We start from the raw sequence: 25,228 nt of genomic DNA on the forward strand, positions 1-25,228 counted from the left end.
ATGGTTTGGGTTATCACCTTCCAGGAGGGGTTCCAGCAGCTGGTGCTACCATAGCTAGGCCCAGTCAGGCTCGGGGAGAGGCTGGTCTTTCAAGAGCCCAGGGAGGAGATGGTTCGGGATTGGCTGATGTCCAGTATATGAGGCTTTCCAGGAGGATGAATGCGATGTATGAGTCGCAAAGTAGGTTTACGCAGGAGCTCACCCAAGTACTTGGGACTGCATTTAGAGGCCTTGAAGCTGACATCCAGTGGCCCATTTATGGTGAGGATTCTACTTATCCACCTCCTGACACTCCACCCTCTGAAGATGATGATGATGATGATGATTCTTCTGAGTAGGTATACCCTGTGTTCCTTTCTATTACCTTTACTGGGGATAGTGAAGCTTTTAAGTTTGGGGGTGGTAGTTAAGGAACATATTTGTGTGTGTGTCATGTAGTTGCATTTTCTTGTTAGTTTAGTTTATATAGTTGCATATTTTTACCATATAGTTTTTTTATAGTTTTTTTATGTAGTTGCATTTTCATGTTAGTTTAGTTCATATAGTTGCATATTTTTGCCATATAGTTTTTTTAAAGTTTTTTTTATTTTATAGCTTTATTTATCATGTCATATAACTCATGCATATACCATGATCCCTTTTGTGTTGCTTTATCGATTAATATGTGATATTTATGCGAGTGTAGTGATAGCATTAGAGTGATGTTGAATCTTGTTAGGTTGACATGCATGCTAGAAACACTTGTAATTTCACTAAGTCTTAGAGTATGCTTAAGGACTAGATTGTTGTCATGGTTTGATGGTTTTTGACGTTAATCTATTGCTTATGCTTGGAATGTATGATAGGCTCTTAATGATAAAAGGCATGAAAAGATAAACTGGGAGTAAAATTTGGAATTCATTGCTAGTTGTGGCTTGGCGTCAAATGGCTAGTAGCCGGCTGGTATTATATATGAGTAGTCCAGGGTTGAGCAAGATGGAGTGAAACCCACTTGATCAGAAATTAAAAAAAATAGAAAAAAAAGAAAAAAAAGAGAAAAGAAAAAAAATGGTTTAATACACAATTGATCACGAGTGAGCTCTTCGGCATTCGAGTTATAAAGTTCTTAGGGGACTTTGTGCCTAGTGACCTAAGGCTTTTATAGTCTGGGATCCGCTAACCTAACGCTCGCTAAATGGATACCATTGCATAAGTCTTTTGTGGACCTCATTCATTGCACGATCAAATAAGCATTTGTTTATGTGTTAAATAAAAACATGATTCCGTAATAAACTCCAATAATCTTGAAGTGTTATAAGTCATTTTGTGTCTAGAATATATTCTTTGTATAAGCTTGTGATTGCCTTGAGGATAGTTAAGTTATGGTGATTGATCTAGTTTTGAAGCATATCTGTTAAGCATTCGCACACACCACATTTCTAGTTGTATGTTAGCTTGCATGATTTGAATTGATCTCTAGTCGTCTAATTGCATTTGTTGATATGTCATGTGTTAGTTGGTTTAGTCATCGCGATGGGGATTGCTGTATTCATATAATTTGCATTCATGCATGTTTTATTCTGAGTTTGAGTCTGTGCTGCTTGAGGAAAAGCATCGATTCAAGTTTGGGGGTGTGATAAGTGGCATTTTATATCACTTAGAGAGTTTCATAATGGCTTGAATTGGTGTCATATTGTTAGGAATATATGTGCATTAGTTTGATGATATATTTAACAAAACACTTAAGTAGAAATCTAGTGTTTGTAGCCTCAACGGATAAGACCATTTTGGCTATCCGTTGATGGTGTAGCTTTACTTAGAAATAAGTCTAGTGTTGTAGCACATTTCAGTCTCTGAATTTGAGATATAAATTCTTAAATGTTGAGGGAAATTATAAGTCATGTTGACTACTAGAGGATATGCAGATAGGAAGGCCAATTGTAAGTATTTCATGCCTTGTAATTTTGTATAAATGAAATGGTGTCAATGGATAACTTAAAGACCTTCAACGGATGAGAAACAAAGCTTCAACGGATGTCTCTAAAGCTTCAACGGATAACATCCTTCAACGGATGAGTGCATCAACGGATAGAGCTTCAACTGCTAACACATCAACGGATAAAGCCATCAACGGATGAAGGCTTCAACGGATGTTCTGTTAAATAGCAGTTGACAAGTGGTAGTTGTACCTACAAACAGAGGCACATGGGTTGACAGAGACAACTGAGATGTGGTAGCCTATTTCAGGAACATCAGAAAAAGCAGCCGTTCTACTCTAGTATAAAGAGGCAATAGTCAACAATGCATTGGAGTAAAATGGAGAAGAAACAAGTGGAGAACTTATTTTATTATTGTACTTTTTATCTTTGTCTTCACTTGTACACTTGGTGTTATATAAACCAAGTAGCAGCTAGTAATTAGAAGAGAATTTTTCCAGAGCTGTTTAGAAAAATCTTGAGAGAAAAATTATCTAGTTTGTACTAGGACGCAGCTGTGATCAACTTCTTGAATCACAGATTTTCTGAAATACCATCTCTGGTGGAACAACAATCCACCAGAAAAGTTTTTAAGGTCTGTTGTGTTCTTTACATTAGTGTTTGAATATATATCTGTCTGTATTAGCTTAAAGCAATTCACACACTTGTTTATCTTGAACACAAAGCCTTTAAAACTGCTCAAAACTTGAAAAAGTTTTGAGATTTACATTCAACCCCCCTTCTGTAAATCTCATTGTTAGTCCACTAGGAATAACAATTGGTATCAAAGCAAGCTCTTGACACACAAAGAGTTTAAAGATCTTGGAAACTAACAAAGATGAGTAAGAAGGATATTGGAGTAAAAATCCCAGTTCTTAACAAAGACAGTTATCACCATTGGAAGGTGAAAATGCACCTTCATCTACTCTCCCAAGATGAAGGTTATGTAAACTGCATTGAGAATGGTCCTCACATTCCCCACAAAGTAGCCACAGTTGCTACGGCCACAATTGCTGTTGGTCAATCCATTCCAAAACCTGGAGCAGAATGGACAATGGAAGACACAGAAGAATTCCACAAGGATAAGAAGGCTATGAACATTTTGTTTAATGGTCTTGACAATGATATGTTTGATAATGTGATAAATTGCACAACTGCCAAAGAGGTTTGGGACACAGTTCAGCTACTGTGTGAAGGTACAGAATAAGTAAAAGAAAACAAAATGCAGCTTCTCATTCAACAGTATGAGTATTTTCATTTTGAAGAAAATGAATCTTTAAATGACACATTCAATAGATTCCAAAAGCTGTTGAATGGACTGAAGCTGTATGGTAGAGTGTACCAGGTGAAGGATTCAAATCTTAAATTTTTAAGATCCTTGCCAAAGGAATGGAAACCCATGACTGTCTCCTTGAGAAACTCTCAAGATTATAAGGACTTCACTCTTGAAAGATTATATGGAATCTTGAAGACTTATGAACTAGAGCTGGAACAGGATGAGGTATTGGAGAAGGGAAGAAAGAAAGGAGGTTCAGTTGCCTTGGTAGCTGAAAATGAGAAAGAATGCAGACAAGAAACTGTGAGATCAACATTAAACTCCAAAGATGGCACAAGCAAATCAGAATCAAGCAAGGGTAAGGAGCAAGTTGCCGAGAATGAAGACAACTCCAGCCAAGATGACTCTGATGGTATTGATGAGCATCTTGCATTTCTGTCCAGAAGATTTGCAAAGATGAAATTTAGGAAAAACACTAGAGCCACTAAACCTCATAAGAACATGGTGGACAAATCCAAGTTCAAGTGTTTCAATTGTGGTATAAGTGGACACTTTGCAAGTGAGTGCAGAAAGCCAACTTCTGAAAAGAAGAAATTTGACCAAGTAGATTACAAAAAGAAATATTTTGATCTGCTCAAGCAAAAGGAGAGGGCTTTCATTACTCAAGAAAAAGACTGGGCAGCTGATGGAGAAGAAGAGGATGAAGATGTGGAATATGTCAACTTGGCTCTCATGGCTGATTCTGAGGAAAATGAAGTTAGTTCATCAAGCAACCAGGTAATCACTACTGATTTAACACAGCTTACTAAAGAAGAGTGCAATGATGCTTTTAATGACATGTCTACTGAACTGTATCATTTGCGTGTGTCTCTTAAATCTCTTGCTAAAGAAAATAGTAGGATTAAAGAGAACAATTTGTTTTTAAGTAATAGAAATGCTGTGTTAGAAGATAAGTTGATTGACCTAGAGAAAACTAAGCTACATTGTATATCTGTTGAAAATGAACTAGCTGAATCTATTAAGAAAGTAGAAATACTTTCTAATCAATTAGAGAGAGAGCAAGAGGTGATTAAAGCCTGGAAGACATCTAGGGATGTTAGTGCTCAAATTGTCAAGGTCCAAGGAATTGAATCATTTTGTGAGACTGCCTGGGATAAAAACAAAAAGAAAATGGAATTAATTGATGGGCTGTCAACGGATGTGGAATCAACGGATGATGAAAATTATCCGTTGAAGGAAGAAAAGGAGCATCCATTGAAGGTTCCTCAATTAAAACAGGCAGATGTTTCTAAAAGTGAAAATCTAAAGAAACTCAACAAAAAGTTTGGTTCAACTTCCAAGAACTTTGTCAAAGAAGAAGCAAGCACATCCAAAGATTTCAGTAAGGTGAATATATGACACATGACCTTAGAACAGTTAAATAATAGGCTCAAAGTGGTTGAGGATAAAAAGGAAACTAAAAGGAAATCTAATAGAAATGGGAAGGTAGGGGTTAACAAACATAACAATTACACACCTGATAAGTATGCTCCTAGAAAAAGCTGTGTGCATTGTAGTAGTGTTAATCATCTATCTGCTAATTGCAAATCTATTAAGAAAACTCCCATACCTGTGCCCTCTTCCATGCCTAATATGTCTGCATCACCTCTGTATGCTATGCCTGTTATGTCTCAACAGAATCCTTATGCACATTTTGCAAACACGCCATATTTTAACAATCCTTATCTTGCTGCATTTAGTATGCCTCAAATGCCATACAATATGCCAATATGGAATAACATGCTTGCACAATCCTTGCCTTATCAAATTCCAAATGTGCTAAATGATTCTGTGACTAACCCTACACCTCAACCAACTACATCTAAGATCAAGGTTGACTCAAAGTTACCTAAGTCTAAAGATGCAGGAGGAATGAAGTTTAGGAGAAAGGCTAACAAGAATGGACCCAAGGAAACTTGGGTACCAAAATCAACTTGATTGATTTTATGGTGTGCAGGGAAAAAGAAGAAATCTATGGTACTTGGAAAGTGGCTGTTCAAGACACATGACAGGAGATTTCTCCCTGCTCACAGAGTTTAAGGAGAGAGCTGACCCTAGCATAACCTTTGGAGATGACAGCAAAGGGTTTACTATGGGATATGGCTTGATTTCAACAAGGAATGTCATAATTGATGAAGTTGCATTAGTTGATGGTCTCAAGCACAACTTACTGAGCATCAGTCAACTATATGATAGAGGGAATACAATTTCCTTCAATTCAGAAGCCTGTGTTGTCACCAGTAAGAAAGACAACAAAGTGGTTCTAACTGGAGTTAGAAAAGGAAATGTGTACTTAGCTGACTTCAACTCTACAGATGCAGAATCTATTACTTGTCTCTTCACCAAAGCAAGTTCAGCTGAAAGTTGGCTATGGCACAAGAAGCTATCCCACTTGAATTTCAAGACAATGAATGATCTAGTCAAAAAGGACTTAGTTAGAGGAATTCCTCTTGTTGAATTCTCAAGGGATAGTTTGTGTGATGCTTGTCAGAAAGGCAAACAAAGGAAAACATCATTCAAAAAGAAGCTTGAAACAACAATTGATGAACCATTACAGCTGCTACATATGGATTTGTTTGGACCAGTCAATGTATTGTCAATTGCAAGAAAAAGATATTGCTTGGTGATTGTAGATGATTTCTCAAAGTTTTCATGGGTCTATTTTCTTGGATCAAAGGATGAAGCAAGTGAAATCATTATCAATCACATCAGGCAAGTCAATAATCATCCTGACTTGAAGGTTAGGAATATCAAGAGTGACAATGGAACTGAGTTCAAGAATTTGACAATGAGGCTGTTCTGTGAAGAAAATGGAATCATGCATGAGTTCTCAGCTCCAAGAACACCTCAGCAAAATGGGGTAGTTGAAAGAAAGAACAGATCTTTAATTGAGGCTGCAAGAACAATGCTTGAAGAATCAAAGTTACCAACATATTTCTGGGCTGAAGCTGTAAATTGTGCCTGCTACACTCAGAATATTTCTTTGATCAATCAAGCTAAAGGCATGACTCCTTATCAGTTGTTCAAGAGAAGAAAACCAACTCTAAACTTTCTTCATGTCTTTGGATGTAAATGCTTTATACTGAGAAATCAATCTGACCATAAAGGGAAGTTTGATGCAAAGGCTGATGAAGGGATATTTGTTGGTTACTCAGCTGGAAAATCTTATAGGGTCTACAATCTAAGAACCAACATTTTTATGGAATCTGTGCATGTTGTGTTTGATGATAAAAAGATTGATGGACTAACAGATGAGGGACACCATGAAAGACTCAAATTTGACAACATTGAGATATATTGTGATGATAGTGAAGAGGAGATTGATGGAGATGACACTTCAAAAGGGATTCAAGATATGCCCTTGGATAATGCACAGAATTCTGCATCCGTTGAAAGAGGCAATGCAGTATCCGTTGAAAGTCATAGTGCATCATCCGTTGAAGTACATAATGAAGCATCCGTTGATCATAGTTCATCAACGGATAATCGATTTACATCATCAGTTGATAGAACTCCAAGTTTCCTGCAAAGGACCAACAACTCAGGGGGAGTTTCAACTGATCAACACTCTGTCTCACATCACGACAATACTGAGGCCACCTCATCTAGAGCACATCTTCCACCTCAAAGGAAATGGACCAAGAATCATCCCTTTGAACTGATCATTGGTGATGCATCATCTAAAGTGCAAACAAGAAAAGCTACTCAAAATGAATGTCTGTATAGTAGTTTTCTATCTCAGGAGGAACCTAAGAAAGTGGAAGAAGCCTTAATGGATCCAGATTGGATATTAGCTATGCAGGAAGAGCTGAACCAATTTGAGAGAAACAAAGTTTGGAAGCTGGTACCCAAGCCAAAGAACAAGAGTTCCATTGACACAAAATGGGTATTCCGAAACAAGATGGATGAAAATGGCATTGTCATAAGGAATAAAGCCAGATTGGTTGCTAAAGGCTATTCTCAACAAGAGGGAATAGATTTTGATGAAACATTTGCTCCAGTTGCAAGACTTGAAGCCATCAGAATCTTTCTAGCCTATGCAGCTAATGCCAATTTCAAAGTCTATCAGATGGATGTCAAGAGTGCATTTCTAAATGGGGAATTGGAGGAAGAAGTTTATGTAAGCCAACCTTCAGGTTTTGAAGATCAAAATTTTCCAGACCATGTGTATTATCTGTTGAAAGCACTCTATGGACTAAAGCAAGCACCTAGAGCCTAGTACGAGACTTTGTCAAAGTTCCTTCTAGATAATCATTTCACAAGAGGTTGCAAAATAGACAGGAAAAGCACAACAGGCACCTGTCAATTTCTAGGGAACAAGCTTGTATCATGGTTCAGCAAGAAGCAGAATTCTGTTTCCACATCAACAGCTGAAGCTGAGTACATTGCAGCTGGTAGTTGCTGTGCACAAATACTATGGATGAGGAACCAGTTATTTGACTATGGTATGACTGTTGACAAAATTCCAATATTTTGTGACAACACAAGTGCCATTGCCATTACTGAAAATCCAGTGCAGCACTCAAGAACCAAGCACATTGATATCAAGTACCACTTCATTAGGGAACATGTGATGAAAGGTACAGTGGAACTTCATTTTGTTCCAAGTGAACAACAAATTGCAGACATATTTACCAAGCCACTTGATGAATCAACATTCACAAGATTGGTAAGTGAGCTAGGTATGCTTAATTACTCTTAAAATTCATGTCCTTATTGCAATTTGAATTGAAGCCTGAAATGTATTAGCTGCAAGAACAAATTTGATTTTTAACACAGATTATTCCATCAATGGATATTCCCTATCCGTTGAAAGTCAAAATTGTTCTGTCAACGGATGTTCATTATCCGTTGAAAGTCATATACATTTCTGGAATTTTTATCCGTCAACGGATAAAACTGAAGTGCTCTTCAATGGATGACAGTTTACCTTATCCGTTGAAATATCACATCAGTCAATTCAAGTGTTTCACAGCCGTTGATTCTATTGTCTTAACCGTTGATACTCATACATACAGCTGTATGTATTTGTTTTAAAGGTAGTTTTTAGAATACTTACAGTTTATTCTTAAACGGCTGAAATTCACTTACATATATTTATTGTTTAATCTCTTATTTATGCTTTTTAATTTGAGAAAGTATATAAGCCCTTCTGATCTTTCATTTTTTACTTTACGCTTTCTTGAAATTTCAAAGCTTTTACCATTTTCTCTCTGCAAAACCTTCAAGTTATTCTCTGTAAATTCTACTCACAACAATGGCACCAGTAGTAAAGATTATGTCTCAAGCCGGATTCATCTATGAGAAGAACAATTTCATAGCTTTGGTAGAAAAGAATGAAGCCCACTCCGATTATCACAAAATGATGGACTTCATCAAAAACTGTAAACTTAGCTATGCAATGCTGGAAGCCCCAACGATTTACTGTGAAGTAGTTGAGGAGATTTGGACAACTGCTGAGTTCAACTCAATAGATATGACTATTTCCTTCACTCTCAAAGGTAAAAATCACTGTGTTAACTGTGATGATTTACTAGCATGTTTTAAATTACCTGAGAACAATGCCATGACACCACACACTGATAATGATGTATCCAGCATGTTAGATTCCATAGGTTATTCTCTTAACTCTGCTAGTTTAGGGAGTATTAAAAGAAAAGGCCTTAGGAAAGAATGGAGTTTTCTTGGGGATGCCTTTATCAAGGTTTTCTCTGGGAAAATTAGCAATTTTGATGCCATAACTTCATCTCTTGTTAATATGCTCTATATGCTTGTTTCTGATAGGTATTTTAATTTTAGCAACTATGTTATGCTAGAATTGGGTACTAGATTAGGTAACAAAGCTAATAGATCTAATAACATCTATTATGCTAGATTCTTTATGTTATTGGCTAACCATGTTGCTGAAGGTTTGGTCATAACCGATGAGAATAATAAACTCAAGTGCTGGGCACAAGAGAAAAGAGTTCTTGCAGATTTATTGAGAATGGATCTCAACAGCAGTGTGCCATTGGTATATTTACCAATCATGAATGCACCTCAGGTAAGTGAGGTAATTGCTTCTACAACTCCTACTTCTTCCAACCCCTCTATTTCTTTATCTTCTAGTGTGGCCATGGAATCTGTGACAATGCCCCAACAGATTCCTACCAAGGTCACCAAAACTAAACTTTCAAAATCAAAGACAAAGAAAACTACCTCTGTTGTTTCTCAAAAGACAACAGTTGTAACATCTACCATTAACCTTGAAGGGAGTGAACAGGGTGTGAGTGGTGAGGGGAGGGGTGAACATCAAAGAAACCCCCAGGATAAGGAAGGAGAGATAAGTGCTTCCCAAGCTAGCCAAGCCACAGTTTCTCAAAAAGCTGTGGTGGTTGAAAGGGTTACTAGCATATCCCTAGCTGCATCCTCCCAAAAGGATGTAACTATTGAAAATAGTTCCCAACCAGGAACACAGAACAAACGAGGGAGGGACACTAAAGCCAAACACTCACCAACAAAAGCCTTTATTAGAAGAAAGAGAGCAAGAACCCAATCTTCTACACAGGGTGCACACACTGCACAGATACATCCATCTGTATCTATGCCTTCTCAAACTCAGTTTGATGTGGCTCCAACAAATGTGGAGTCACAGCCCCATTCTCTCACAATTAACACACATCAATCACCACACACTTCTTCACCATCTCTAGATGTGGATATGTTATTCCCATCAATTCCTGATTCTCTCTCTTTACAACTCAGGGAGGAGCCCCACTCAAATACAGGTGATCATCATCTTTTAGATGATTTGTTGGATCACCCGCAAATTCTTTCAGATGTAATTGAAGGATCTGTGTCACCAAAACTCATATCAATCTACACAGATTCAACAGTTATATACTTTCAATTTCTACTTCTTTTCCTTCTTCAACGGATATCACTCATCCGTTGACAAGTGGTTGTTTTTCAACGGATAAGCTTAACAGCAGTTATCCGTTGATACCATCAGTTTCACCTTCAACGGCTATTCCTCATCCTTTAAATAGTCTCTACACACACAACTGAAACAATTCCAAGTGTAGAAGACTTGATTACTGTACAATCATTTCTAGGACTGAGGGAAGGGAGTGACAATTTGAGTGAGAGGCTGGGTTGCTCCCAGGCAAAAGGAAAGATTGAGAGCTCAAATATGCATGCTATTTTTTCCAGCATGGCAAAAGTAAGTGAGAGGAGTACCACCTTAGTAGGTGAAGGTGAAGGAGTGAGTTGTGTGAGCCAGGGGGAGCCCCTGATGCAAGAACATAGAGAAAATGAGAGAAAGGCAGGTACAGCAGAAATAAGGATGGATCCAGCCATTGCTAGTGAGTCAATGATTGTGAATGATGCTGAAAAGGAAAGACAATTTCAGCAACATTACAAAGCTGTTATTGATAACATTTCCTTGGATGCTGACACTTTTACTCATCCTGTTTCAGCCTATCGATTATTGGCTGCACAGGGCAATGTGGAGGCAGAAAAGACACTACATCTAGTACACACAACAACATCTCTTGAAAGGGACAAAGCTGCTATTAACAAGATGCCTTCAACAGCTGGTGAGTCATTTGAAGAATTTGGAGTAAATTCTGATGATGATGACTTTGTTTCTTTTGATGGAAGCATGAACTTAGGGGGAGATGAAGGCCCTATTTCTATTCCAAATCTACCTGAATGGGCCTTCACAAAGGAGTCTACAACAGGGCAATTCAATGTCTCCTTAGTCAAACAAATCAGTACTATCAAACAGGCCATTTAGAAAACTTCTCATGCTGGTACAAAGGCTATCCTTACAGCTCACTTGGACTCACTGCATCTCATGAAGTTGCAGCAAGTAAGACAGAATCTGAGTGTGGATGAACTCAGAAAGGATATTGCTGACTTGAAATCCTACAATTCTGAAAAATTGGATTCAGTCATGCCCTATGGTACAATGCAGGACATTTTGTTGAGATTGAAAAAAGAATCACATACTGAAAAGAAGCTGGCCAAATTGGAAGACAGAGTTCAAGTTATTAAAGATTCTGTGGCCACCATTCTTCACAACCAACAATCTCAAACAAATCTACTTATGCAGCTGGCAAAAGCACAGGGCTTGACCCCTCTCCTTGATGATAACAAAAAGGGGGAGAGTAAAAGGGAAGGGGAAGGAGAGCCATCTACAAAAATCCAAATATCTAAAGTGCTAGTTCCTGCCATCACTACTTCTCCAATCATTCAAATCAAAGGAAAGCCTGATGGAATTGATTTAATCCAGCTAGCAGCAGCTGAAATTCAAGTGAAAGAGCAAAGGAGGAGAATTGATGAAAGGATGCAACAACTGTTTGGCTCTACACAAGATAAATCAATATCTGTGAAACATAGCACAAAGGTTGAACCAATCAATATGGAGCACAAGCCAGAAAGGAGAAATAAGGTTGGAGAGACTTCTTTCAAGAATCTAAAACCTATGGTTCTCAAGCCCAACACTAGATCCAGCAAGGACTCCACAAAGAACCCTCTAGACTTTGCTCAGATGAAAGAAGTGGACTTTCCTCTTCCAAAGCCTGATGAAGACAAAGTTTTGGGTACTAGCATCATAAAACACAAGGAGACCATGGATGAGGCAGTAAGGAGAAACATGGCTATTATCTTTAGAGAGGGAAAGAGCATATGTGTGATGCAAGGACATCCCAAATTCTCAATAGCCAAGAGGGAAGAAACCATAAGGTTAAAAAAAGAAGCTGAAAAACTCAAGGCTGACAAAAGAGCACAAGCAAAGCTTGAACAAAAGCTAAAGTCAAGTCTAGTTGAAAATGAGAAAGGAATTGAAGTCAGGGGTGAAGACAAGATTGCAAACTTAGATGAGGTTTTTGGGAGTATATTTGGTGAAAGTATGGAGGAAAAAGAGGAATAGCAGAAGGGAAACAGAAGAAAGGCCAAGGCACATAGAAGGAGTGAAGGCAACACTGAAGAAACTAAATCTCTACCTTCCATACCTGAACCCTTTGTTGCTGATCCCACTATAAACATCCATGGTGAACCAATCATCCCAAAAGAGGAACCTATTGATTGGGACACCATCAATTTGCCTACCTTTTTAACCACTCTTCCACTACCAAAGAAATAGAAAAGAAAATCCAAATCTACACCTCCCCTAAACTCTAAGAAATTCACTCAAAAACATAAACCTAACCCTAAGCCACCCATTTCTAAAGATGATTATGTTCACATCTGTGACATAAAAGAAATTTCAGACATTGAACTCTATCTGGATGAGCTGGAGGATGTAAGGGGAATTGCTGCTTACAGACAGCTACCAAAGAGATTGGTGTTCAGATACAAAGGAGCTGGAGAAAGAACATGGCCTCTCTACAGGATTCTGAATGAAGGCTACTCTACCTTGATCAGAGTCTTTTCAGCCATACAAAAGGATTCTGGCTTTACCAGGACTGCCAAGACTGAAATTCTCAACAAGATTGCCAACATAAGGAAAACTTGGAGGGAGCCCAATGCCTTGCCCAGAACCTTACTCATTCAAGAAAGGGGAACTACAATTCATAAATCACCTCATTGGTTGATGGAATTCAGAGATGATAAAGGAGTCAGAAGATTTTTCAGACTTGAAGACCAACTCAAGATTGCCAGCAATGAAACTCTCAAGGAAATGCAATCTAAGTTGGATATCAGTGATGAAGATGAAGCTGAATTCTTCAGACAACTCCAACTCCAAATTGAGGAAAATGACAAAGGGCTAGGAAAGAAAACCAGGGATCAAAGAAGAAAAAGATGATTTGCTCAGGCTAGAGGAGCATCCTTGGAAATACTGTAAATCTTCAATTACCTTCTAATACATACACTTTTGCTGCACTTTTGAATTTCTACTTAGTTTCAGTTCATATATTTGTTAAGTGTTTTGTTATCATCAAGTTAACCTTGAATTTATGTCTACAATTCTTATAGACATAAATAGGGGGAGATTGTTAGGAATATATGTGCATTAGTTTGATGATATGTTTAACAAAACACTTAAGTAGAAATCTAGTGTTTGTAGCCTCAACGGATAAGACCATTTTGGCTATCCGTTGATGGTGTAGCTTTACTTAGAAATAAGTCTAGTGTTGTAGCACATTTCAGTCTCTGAATTTGAGATATAAATTCTTAAATGTTGAGGGAAATTATAAGTCATGTTGACTACTAGAGGATATGCAGATAGGAAGGCCAATTGTAAGTATTTCATGCCTTGTAATTTTGTATAAATGAAATGGTGTCAACGGATAACTTAAAGACCTTCAACGGATGAGAAACAAAGCTTCAACGGATGTCTCTAAAGCTTCAACGGATAACATCCTTCAACGGATGAGTGCATCAACGGATAGAGCTTCAACTGCTAACACATCAACGGATAAAGCCATCAACGGATGAAGGCTTCAACGGATGTTCTGTTAAATAGCAGTTGACAAGTGGTAGTTGTACCTACAAACAGAGGCACATGGGTTGACAGAGACAACTGAGATGTGGTAGCCTATTTCAGGAACATCAGAAAAAGCAGCCGTTCTACTCTAGTATAAAGAGGCAATAGTCAACAATGCACTGGAGTAAAATGGAGAAGAAACAAGTGGAGAACTTATTTTATTATTGTACTTTTTATCTTTGTCTTCACTTGTACACTTGGTGTTATATAAACCAAGTAGCAGCTAGTAATTAGAAGAGAATTTTTCCAGAGCTGTTTAGAAAAATCTTGAGAGAAAAATTATCTAGTTTGTACTAGGACGCAGCTGTGATCAACTTCTTGAATCACAGATTTTCTGAAATACCATCTCTGGTGGAACAACAATCCACCAGAAAAGTTTTTAAGGTATGTTGTGTTCTTTACATTAGTGTTTGAATATATATCTGTCTGTATTAGCTTAAAGCAATTCACACACTTGTTTATCTTGAACACAAAGCCTTTAAAACTGCTCAAAACTTGAAAAAGTTTTGAGATTTACATTCAACCCCCCTTCTGTAAATCTCATTGTTAGTCCACTAGGAATAACACATATAAAAAAAGAAATTATTTCTATATATATTCGAACTAAACTCGATTATTTTGTGTATTTAACGCGTTTTTGAGTGTTTTTGCATTTCAGGGTATAACTTGCTTAGACAGGTGGATTTCATCAAAATAAGCCTAAGGAAGTGCTTGGAATTAGTCCCGGGTTGATGTGCGAAGAATTCAGCAAAAACAGAAGTAAAATAATAATTTTTCCAGAAGGGTTGCAGGCGCCCGCCTGATGAGAGCAGGTGACCTCCTGGTAGCAGGCGCCCGCCTGGAAGGAGGAGGCGGCCGCCTAGGTGCGGATTTTCAGAATCTGATTTTTAGAATTCAAGTTCTATTGGGCTTCTGTTAGCGCTCGTTCTTTTGGGCTATTATATAAACAAACTTGGAAGACGTTTTCGACAACAAGTAACAAGGAGCGAAGGCAAGAAGATCAAGAAGACTGTTTTAGCACGTAACAACGAAGAAGAGGAAACATACGTTTATCTTGTGATTCTTTTAATTCATTGTAACAGTGGATGCTAGTTTTGTTTATTCTTTGAACCTTAATACTCTTGTGACGTACTTCATTATTTATTAAGTATTTTTATTAGTTTATATCATTGTGTTATATCATGTTTTTATATGATCCCATGGTGACGATGAGTTCTATTATGGGCTAATCGTGATCATGGGATCATAGTGGATTTACTATGGATTTCTTTAGTTAATTGTTTAATACCTTGGTATGTGGTGATTGTATGATATCTAGAATAGGTTGTGCTTATTCGTCTTATGTGCGTTGCGAACATGTAAGATAGCCTGTTAATCTCTTGTGAAGCGACAGTGAATCTTAAGATTTAGAACTTGCCATGCTAGCATAGGTTCGTGTATTGTATGCATGATTAGTGGGTAACTCTAACCGTTTTACTTTCCCTATGTAATCATAATGAAAAACTTGCGCTTAAATTATTATGTTGTCAAATTCTGTAGACATATAGGGTCTCAACATAATTGATGCCTATTCAATTTCTATCTTAATTGTGGATGCTTGGTAGAATGGTATTCGTACAATGAAAGTTGGCGTCTATTGTTAGGGCGAAATCACGCACTAATATTCACGCAAGTATACGCGTTCACAAGTAATATAGAATACTTTCTAGTTCGTTCCCTCAGAGACTCAGACTAAGTTATTGTCTAATTAAACTCACTCACCAATGTATGATTACTTCTCAATGTTAAGATAACACTTAAAATTGTTGATTAAATATTAATTATAATTAACTACTTAATTAACCACTTAACTAACACTTCAATTTATCAATAATAAAACACTCATGAGATCACAACTTCATTATTACTTCCTTCTATAGCCATTGTTATTACCTTTAGCATGTGACAGTGATGATATTAATCGAATAATACGGAACTGATAAAAGCCAACTTTCATTGTACTAATACCATTCTACCAAACATCCACAATTAAGATAGAAGTTGAATAGTCATCAATTATGTTGAGTTCCTATATGTCTACAGAAATTGACAACACAACGATTTAAGCACAAGTTATTCCTTTTGATTACATAGGGCAAATAAAACTGTTAGAGTTACCCACTAATCATGCATAACGTACATGAACCTATGCTAGCATGGCAAGTTCTAAATCTCAAGATCCACTGTCGCTTCACAAGAGATTAACACCCTATCTTATATGTTCGCGACGCACATAAGACGAATATGCACAACCAATACTAGATATCATGCAATCATCACACACTAAAGTATTAAACAATTAACTAAAGAATTCCATAATAAATCCGTTGCAACCCCATGATCACGATTAGCCCATAATAGAACTTATCGCCATCATGGGTTCATATGAAATCATGATAAACAACACAAGAAAATAATAACTAAACTAATTATATTAAAACAGAGTACGTCACAAGAGTAAATAAGTCAAAGCAAGAAAACTAGCATCCAACGTTACAACGAAACAAGAATCACAAGAATATATGCTTCCTCTTCGCTGCAGTGTGCTAAATCGGTCTTCTTCCTTATCTCCTTCGCTTCTTGCGCAAAACACAATCTAAAACATAATCTCCTTCTTATTCTCTATGAAAACGTCTCAAATCTACTTATATAATAGTCCCATAAAACTCAGATTACATAGAAGTTGGAAGCCAAACAGAAGTAGAAGTCTAAAATAATTCAGCTTTTTCCCCGACCCTGCGCGGCCGCTCAGCATTTCTGCGCGGGCGCGCAAGGCTGCTGCGCGGCCGCTCAGCATTGCTGCGCGGGCGCGCAGGACCCTACTGGAAAAATTCCAGGTTTGCTCCGTTTCTTCGCCGTAATCTGCCCGTTCTTTTCCTCTCTCAATGGTGAACACATGCCAAGGATTATTCTTGATGATTCCTCCTCCGAAATGCAACTAATACCCTGAAATGCATAAACACTAGAAAAACGCATCAAATACACAAAATACTTGATTTCAAGACACCAATTTAAGCCATTTTAAGACGTTCTAAGTGGTATAAAATGCCACTTATCACACCCCCAAACTTAAATCGATGCTTGTCCTCAAGCGTCACAGACTCAAAACAAATAAAAAATATGCATGAATGCAATCTATATGAAAATGCAACGATCCCCCTTACTACAATTAACCAACCAAATTGTCACGTCTCAACGAATGCAGTTAGACACTAAAGATCAATAAACTCATGCAAACGGACATACAACCAGAAACGTGGTGTGTGCAAATGCTTAACAGATATGCTTCGGAACTAGACCAATTACTTATGACTAGACTATCCTCAAGGCAATCCTACGATTATACAAAGAATAAAAATTCTAGGCACAAAGTGATATACAACACTGCAAGAACTTTGGAGCTTACTACGGAATCGTGCTTTTTATTTACAACTCAAATGCTTATTTGACCGTGCAATGAGTGAGGTCCACAAAAGACTTATACAATGGTATCCATGTAACGAGCGTTAGGTTAGCGGATCCCAGACTCTAAAAGCCTTAGGTCACTAGGCACAAAGTCCCCTAAGAACTTAATAACTCGAATACCAAAGAGCCCACTCTTGATCAATTATGCAAATTTTTTTTTCTTTTCTTTTCTGAGCAAGTGCGTTTCGCTCCATCTTGCTCAACCCTAGACTACTCGCATAACATGCGAGCCGGCTACTAGCCATTTGACGCCTAGCCACAACTAGCAACAAATTCCATTTTTACTCCATTTTTTTTTCTTTTTCATGCCTTTACCACTAAGAACCTATTATCAAATTCTAAGCATAATAAATAGATTATCCTCGAAAATAATCAGATCATAACAACAATCTAGCCCTTAAGCATTCTCTAAGACTTAGTGAAAATACAAGTGCTTCTAGCATGCATATCAACCTACACAACTTAATATCACTTTAATGCTATCACTACACTCGCATCAATATCACAATTCAGTCGATAAATCATTGCAAAAGGGATCATGGTATATGCATGAGCTATATGATATGACAAACAAATAAAGCTATATATAAAAAAAACTATATGGCAAAAATTATGCAACTATATGAACTAACTATCATGAATATGCAGCTATATGACACACACAAAATATTCCTTAACTACCACCCCCAAACTTAAAATCTTCACTGTCCCCAGTGAAGGTAGTAGAAAGGAACACAGGGTATACTTACTCGGAGTCATCATCATCATCACCCTCAGTGGGTGGAGTATCAGGCGGCGGGTATGCAGAGTCCTCACCAAAAACTGGCCACTGGATATCAGCTCCAAGGCCTCGAAAAGCAGTCCCTAACGCAAGGGAGAGCTCCTGAGCAAACCTGCTCTGCGTCTCATACATGGCATCCATCCACCGTGAAAGCCTCCTATACTGGGCATCACCCATCCCAGCACCCTCCTGAGCTCTCGAAGAACCAGCCTCACCACGCCCTGGCCTAGCCATAGTAGCACCTCGTGCTGGACGTCCTCCTGGAAGACGATAACCCAGCCCATGCTCCTCAGGCTCACCACCGGTCCACTCCTGCATCCCATTCAGAGTGCCAGAATCTATCGGAGCTGCTGGCAACTGCAACTGCTCATGAGCCGGCCAGTTCACTCCTACTGCTCGGCATAGCTTCGTAACCGTGGATGCATAAGGGATGTTCATATGCTTTGCTCCCCTCAAAAACTTCAGAATTCCTTGGTAGATAAACTCACCAAGGTCCACATAGTATTCCTCATTCAGAATTCCCCATAACAACTGTGCTCTCTCAACTGTGACCTCGTGTGCATGTGAAGAAGGCAAAATATTAGCACATATAAATGCATTCCATGCACGGGCATACCTGTTCATGGCGATCGCCGGAAAGTGACGATACTCATTATTGGCTGGACTGCGGTTCCAAACTGTGCCCGGTCGACAGAGAGTCGCACAAATCAAATCCAAGTCAAAATCCTCAGCAGTCTTTTCATTCCAGTTCTCCTCCTCGGGCTTCCTCTCTCGCTGTCCAATCACACGGCGAATCGCTGCAGGATGATAATCAACCGTCACCCCACGAACTACAGAAAACCCATTCTTTTCAGCCTTCGCGTTCGCGTAGAACTCGCGAACAACGCTCATCAGTACTGCTTCGGGTGACTCACAAAAAGCTATCCACCCCTTCTCTGCAATCATGGGCAACAACTCACCATCCCTCCCTGATGGTAAAAACCCCCTCTCCTTCAGAATCGGCTTCCCCAACAGCCTAGTGTACTCCTCCTCCGCAGCTCTGTCAGTTAACCGAGGCCTTGCAGCAGTACCCCTTGATGAATCAACAGTAGGAACTGTGCTGCTGCTGTCAATAGTGCGTGCTCTCTTGGGTGCCATTGATTTGTGAATAAAAGTGTGTAAGAACTAATTTTTGATGTTTATGAGAGGGTTTAAGTGTAGGAAGTTTGTGGGAGATATGTGGGATAGGTGTATGTATATATAGGGTGTGGAGTAGGTTAAATTAGATTAGGAGTGGGGTTGAGGGATAAAATCATGGGGTAATGGGAAAAGAATTCGTGGGTTTATGGGCTGTGATGGGTTTTTGTGTTTTGTTTTTTTTTTTTTTTTCTGAACTGTAAAAAATTTTCTGGAACTCGACCCCTGCGCGGCCGCTCAGCATTTCTGCGCGGGCGCGCAGCAAGCTGCGCGGGCGCGCAGAGGGTCTCTGGAAATTTTTTTTTTCAGCCCCTTTTTTCTGATTTTTTTTGTGTTTTTGGATAGGTTATTAACTTCTAAGGGTTCCTGTAACAACAATTCATGGGTTGCCTCCCACGCAGCGCTTCTTTTTCGTCATTAGCTTGACGTTCCGTACCTTTCTCAAGTAGTCAACAAAATGGCACTAACCACCTCTCGGTTTGCCATGTCCCCATAGTAGTGCTTCAACCGCTGACCGTTAACCTTGAATGCTTGGTCCGAATCATTCTCAAAAATTTCCACCGCTCCATGTGGAAACACAGTTTTGACAATAAAAGGTCCAGACCACCTTGATTTCAACTTCCCAGGAAAAAGTCGGAGCCGAGAGTTGAATAACAGAACTTGTTGCCCTGGCACAAATAACTTAGGATGTAGCTTCCTATCGTGCCACCTCTTCACCTTTTCCTTATACATTTTGTTATTCTCGTACGCTTGCAGTCGAAATTCATCAAGTTCATTAAGCTGAAGCATTCTTTTCTTACCAGCTGCATCTAAATCCAGGTTCAATTTCTTCAATGCCCAGTAGGCCTTATGCTCAAGCTCCGCCGGTAGATGACATCCCTTACCGTACACCAACTGAAACGGTGACATCCCAAGTGGAGTTTTGTATGCTGTTCTTTAAGCCCAAACAGCTTCATCGAGCTTTAAAGACCAATCCTTCCTTGACGGACAAACAACCTTCTCTAGAATGCGCTTTATCTCTCTGTTAGACACTTCCGCTTGACCATTTGTTTGCGGATGATAGGCAGTAGCTACTCGATGATTCACATTATAACGCTGCATCATAGAAGTGAACTTACGGTTGCAAAAATGCGATCCTTCATCACTTATGATTACCCGAGGCGTTCCAAACCTTGTGAAAATTTGCTTATGAAGAAAATTTAGCACTGCCTTTGCATCATTTGTCGGTAAAGCTTTAACTTCGACCCATTTTGAGACATAATCGACTGCCAGCAAGATGTACTGATTATTGCAAGACGAGATAAAAGGCCCCATGAAATCGATTCCCCACACATCAAAGACCTCGACTTCAAGCATCACATTTAATGGCATCTCATCCTTCCTTGACAAATTTCCCACTCTTTGGCAACGATCACACCTTAAAACAAACTGATGAGCATCCTTGAACAAAGTAGGCCAGAAAAAACCTGCTTACAGAATACGAGCTGCCGTCTTCTCACCTCCATAGTGTCCACCATAAACCGTGGAATGGCAGTCTCGTAATATCCCCTCCGTCTCACAGAACGGGATACATCTCCTGATGATCTGATCAGCTCCCTGTCTAAACAAATATGGTTCATCCCACATATACCACTTCAACTCATGCAGAAACTTCTTCTTTTGAGCGGATGTCAAATTAAGCGGCATTATATTGCTGACAAGATATTTTACAATATCTGCAAACCATGGTTCTTCCTCCTGAATTGCAAACAACTGCTCATCCGGAAAAGATTCATTGATTAACGTCCTATCTTGTAAAGTAGAATCGGGATTCTCCAACCTAGAGAGATGGTCAGCTACTTGATTCTCAGTACCTTTTCTATCTTTGATCTCTAACTCAAATTCTTGAAGTAAAAGCACCCAACGAATGAGTCTTGGCTTCGAATCCTTCTTAGAAACCAGATAGCGAATAGCTGCATGATCAGTGAATACTGTCACTTTCGTACCAAGCTGATAAGATCGAAATTTCCCAAAGCCAAAGACTATAGCCAAAAGCTCCTTCTCAGTAGTGGTGTAGTTCAATTGGGCCCCATTTAAAGTCTTACTCGCATAGTAGACCACATGGAAGAGATTTTTCTTGCGCTGTCCCAGAACTGCACCTACCGCATAATCACTCGCATCACACATCATCTCAAACAGTTCTGTCCAATCTAGTGTTGTAATAACTGGTGCAGTGATCAAACTCTTCTTGAGAGTCTCGAATGCTGCCAAACATTCATCATCAAATTTGAAAGGCACATCTTTCTCAAGTAAATTGCACAACGGCTTAGATATCTTTGAAAAGTCCTTGATGAATCGCCGATAAAAACCCGCATGACCGAGAAAACTACGGATTCCTTTCACAGAATTGGGTGGGGGAAGATTTTCAATGACTCCCACCTTGGCCTTGTCCACCTCCAGACCCTTGCTAGAGACCTAATGCCCAAGGATAATGCCTTCACGCACCATAAAATGACATTTCTCCCAATTAAGCACCAAATTAGTTTCCACGCATCTTTTGAGTACGGCGCGCAGATTATTCAAACATTCATCATATGAGTGTCCAAAGACGGAGAAGTCATCCATGAACACTTCGACGTTATTTCCAATCATGTCAGAGAATATAGCCATCATACATCTCTGAAAGGTGGCCGGGGCGCCACATAACCCAAACGAAACTCTACGAAAAGCAAATGTGCCAAATGGACAAGTGAAGGTAGTCTTTTCCTGATCCTCTGGTGCAATACAAATCTGATTATACCCGGAATAACCATCCAGAAGACAAAAATACTCATGTCCCGCCAATCTGTCAAGCATTTGATCAATGAATGGGAGAGGAAAGTGATCATTCCTTGTGGCTTTGTTCAATTTTCTATAATCCATGCATACTCTCCATCCTGTAACTGTTCGAGTAGGGATGAGCTCATTCTTTTCATTTGCGACCACAGTGATACCTCCTTTCTTAGGTACACATTGCACGGGGCTCACCCACGAGCTGTCAGAAATAGGATAAATGATGTCTGCATCTAGCCATTTCAGAATTTCTTTCTTCACCACCTCCTTCATGATCGGGTTCAGTCTTCGCTGCTGTTCCACAGTTGGCTTACTACCTTCCTCTAACAGAATTTTATGCATACAATATGAAGGACTTATCCCCTTGATGTCTGCTATGGTCCATCCTATAGCCGATTTGAATTCTCTCAAAATCCTTAAGAGCTTGTCTTCCTCACTACCTGAAAGGTCAGCTGAAATAATAACAGGTAACGTAGATGAATCACCTAAAAAAGCATACCTCAAGTGTTCAGGTAATGGTTTGAGCTCCAAGGTAGGTGCTTCCTCTATTGATGGTTTGAGCTTCCCTTCAGCATTCTTAAGGTCAGAAGTACCAAGAGATTCAAATGGTATGTCGAGCTTTCGCTTCCATGGAGAAGCGTTCAGATATTGTAATTGCTCGTTGCTATCTTCATCATCGCTGTCAAAATCCCCCACTAAGGCCTTTTCCAATGCATCAGACATTAGCATGTGATCGAGTTCCGAAGTAACTGCAGAATCAATCAAATCCACTTTTAAGCACTCCTCATCTTCTGTAGGGAATTTCATTGCCTTGAATACGTTGAAGGTCACATCCTGATCTTGGACCCGCATAGTAAGTTCCCCTTTTTGCACATCTATCAAGGTACGGCCAGTAGCCAAGAAAGGCCTCCCCAAGATTATGGGAATCTTCTTATCTTCCTCAAAATCCAGAATAACAAAATCTGCAGGAAAGAAGAGCTTATCCACCTTGACGAGCACATCCTCAACTATGCCCCTTGGGTAAGTAATGGAACGGTCCGCCAATTGTAGCGACATGTATGTGGGTTTTGGATCAGGCAGATCCAGCTTTTTAAAGATCGACAAGGGCATCAGATTAATGCTTGCTCCCAAATCACAAAGGCACTTGTCAAAAGTTAGATTGCCAATGGTGCAAGGAATGGTGAAGCTTCCTGGATCTTTCAGTTTTGGTGGTAACTTTTGCTGCAGAACAGCGCTGCATTCTTCCGTGAGAGCAACGGTTTCAAGGTCATCCAGTTTCACCTTCCTTGAAAGAATAGTCTTCATAAACTTCGCATAACTAGGCATTTGTTCCAGAGCCTCAGCGAAAGGTATATTGATGTAAAGTTTCTTGAACACCTCCAGAAACTTCCCGAACTGTCTATCCAGCTTTTGTTGCTGCAATCTCTTAGGAAAAGGTGGTGGAGGATAGAGCTGTTTCTCCCCTGTATTAGCCTCAGGCAGAGTGTGTTCAACAGTAGTCTTCTTTGGTTCCGCCACTTTCTCTTTTTGCTTAGATTCTTCATCTCTAACTTCAGCTTCGACTTCTTTTGCCTTTTCAACATCAGCTACTTTTCCAGACCTTAAGGTAATAGCCTTGACTTGCTCTTTAGCTTCCTTCCTGCCTGGTACTTCCGTGTCACTGGGAAGAGTGCCAGGTTGACGATTGAGCACTGCATTGGCTAATTGACCAATTTGATTTTCCAAGGTCTTGATAGAAACCGCCTGACTCTTGCACAACAGCTTAAGTTCCTCAAAATCAGCACTAGTAGGTGCAGCTGCACTTCCCTGTTGAGGATATGATTACCTTGTAGCATACTGCTGTGGTTGCTGGAATCCAGGTGGGTTAAACTGTTTACTCACTCCTTGCTGATATGGTGCTGAATAGCATTCTGATTATTTCCCCAGCTGAAATTTGGATGATTTCTATTGTTAGGATGATAGGTTGCTGGCACAGGCTGCTGTTGTCGCTGATAATTATTCACATACTGAACAGATTCGTTGACAAGAGAACACTGATCCGTAGCATGAGAACCTGCACAAAGCTCACAAACCATAGCTATTTGATTAACTCCATACGTAGCCAAAGAATCAACCTTCATTGATAACGCTTGGAGCTAGGCTGCAATAGCGGTGGCTGCATCAACTTCCAGAATACCTGCTACCTTGCCTGACGTCATCCTCTGAGTTGGGTTTTGATGCTCATTTGCAGCCATCGTCTCGATAAGATTATACGCCTCAGTATAGCTTTTAGCCCATAAGGCGCCTCCAGCTGCTGCATCGAGCATGGGCCGAGATTGGGCCCCCAAACCATTATAAAAACCAGTGATTACCATCCAATCCGGCATTCCATGATGTGGACATTTTCTCAACATTTCCTTGTAGCGTTCCCAAGCCTCGCACATAGATTCTGTAGGTTGCTGCGCAAACTGAGTAAGAGCACTCCTCATAGCAGCAGTCTTTGCCATTGGATAAAACTTCACCAGAAACTTTTGCGCAAGATCTTGCCACGTAGTGATGGACCCAGCTGGTTCAGAATGTAACCAGTCTTTAGCTTTATCCCTCAGTGAGAATGGGAAAAGCCTCAACTTGATAGCCTCATCAGTCACGCCATTATACTTAAAAGTGCTGCAGATCTCGACAAAATTCCTTATGTGCATGTTGGGGTCTTCAGTTGCCGCTCCTCCAAAAGAAACAGAATTCTGCACCATCTGAATAGTGCCCGGCTTGATTTCAAAGGTGTTAGCTTGAATAGCCGGATGAAGGATGCTTGACTGAATATCATCAATTTTAGGCCGAGAAAAATCCATAAGAGCTGGATCAGCTTGAACAATACGATCTCCCATGTTTACTGGTTATTTCTGCTCAGTTCCTGAATCCGAATCCTCAAAATCTAACTTCTCCGGAGTATCAAGAACTTCGTCTTTCTCCTCAGCTGTATCTAAGGTCCTCTTGCGAGCACGAGAACGAGTTTGCATAAACGCTTGCTAAAGTACCTGAAACACAACCGAAAAGAGTAATTAACTACTACGTCCTAATCACTGAGTCCTAATGACCAATGATGGTAAGTACATAAACTAAACAAATACGCCGAGTCCCCGGCAGCGGCGCCAAAAACTTGTTAGGGCGAAATCACGCACTAATATTTACGCAAGTATACGCATTCGCAAGTAATATAGAATACTTTCTAGTTCGTT

General features: G+C 39.5%; 1 non-coding gene across 1 annotated transcript; it reads left to right on the forward strand.

Moving 5' to 3' along the window:
• Positions 1–24,377: 24,377 nt before the first annotated feature.
• LOC141669418 (small nucleolar RNA R71) lies at positions 24,378–24,484 on the forward strand. The gene has a single exon (XR_012553704.1). It is a non-coding gene; the product is annotated as a small nucleolar RNA R71 (small nucleolar RNA).
• The last annotated feature ends 744 nt before the right edge of the window (positions 24,485–25,228 follow it).

The sequence above is a fragment of the Apium graveolens genome, chromosome 6, assembly GCF_009905375.1.
Source record: "Apium graveolens cultivar Ventura chromosome 6, ASM990537v1, whole genome shotgun sequence".
In the NCBI taxonomy this organism is placed as follows: Eukaryota; Viridiplantae; Streptophyta; class Magnoliopsida; order Apiales; family Apiaceae; genus Apium; species Apium graveolens.